The sequence below is a fragment of the Octodon degus genome, unplaced genomic scaffold (assembly GCF_000260255.1).
Source record: "Octodon degus isolate 3935 unplaced genomic scaffold, OctDeg1.0 scaffold00081, whole genome shotgun sequence".
NCBI classification, from domain to species: Eukaryota; Metazoa; Chordata; class Mammalia; order Rodentia; family Octodontidae; genus Octodon; species Octodon degus.
Genome location: NW_004524657.1, coordinates 9880609 through 9881755, shown reverse-complemented (window position 1 = coordinate 9881755; position 1147 = coordinate 9880609).

The following is a 1147-nucleotide window of genomic DNA, read 5'->3' as shown; positions in this document are numbered from 1 at the left end:
TAAATCAGCTGCTGTTCATTTTACAAAATATGTTTCAATGAATTCTCATCTATACTGCTGTCATATTTCCATTTTTAAAATTTCCTCCCTAAATTCTAGCTGAATTGTAATGATAGGAAAAGTGTTACTTAAAACGTTGAGGAATTTAAGATTTCATCTTTTATTACTGTCAGATTTAGGATTTAAATCCTTAAGAATTTTTCAACTGCTCTTCCCACTACCTATAAGACTTCTGAAATCCTTACCTAGAATTAGAGAAACTACATGTTGCTCACTTTTAGGCATTCACTTTTATTTTCACTAAATGAAAATACAAAAATTTATTTATACCTGTCTGACATCTTTTACATCTTGCTTATCTTCAACTTCCTCCATGAACAGTGACTTCAATGCTACAATGGCAAAAGGATCCCAGCAACCCATCCCTAAAGGATTATTCTGGTTAATCAAGATTTTCCTTGAATGACTAAATAGTAATATATTTGATTCAATTGTTATTAGCATATCATTGTGCTCATGTGTTGGACTCAAGGTAGATCAAAGTGATTAGAAAACTAACACCATTTTCAACAAACCCATCAATTTCACAAATTTCTCTCTGTATTTCACCTGTATAGTCTTTTTCCATGTGATAGCTATGAAAGAAATATATTGGTGATGATGTATAGGATTAAAGGTTGGAATTCACTATCCTTCCCTGAATTTATGTTAGTTTCTCCTGTTGAGCTGAACAACTGACTGTGAACTGATAAGTTGAGACCCAGGCCTGAAGTGCTCCTGTGTGCTCAGGCTTGCTCTCTTGCACTTCAGCCACGATACAAAAGGCTTGTGCCTGGTGAGCTGATGGTACTAAGAGGAGGCTGAGAGGTGCGATGAGCCAGGCCAGCCTCTAATAAGCCAGGCATGACATCTCAGGTGAGCCATGAGAACAAGAGAAAGTTGTTTCAAATCACCAGGTTGCAAGGTGGTTTGCTGCACAGAACTTTATGATAATATCACTGATTGTCGTGGGTTAGATCTGAAATGTCTCTTTTCAGAAGGCAATTGGATCAAGAGAGTGCTGAATGGGCTGTTAAAATTGAAGCCTGAAAAGAAAAATAATTGGTTGCAGGAGGTATGCTGCTAGGGCATGACCCAGAAAGGTATA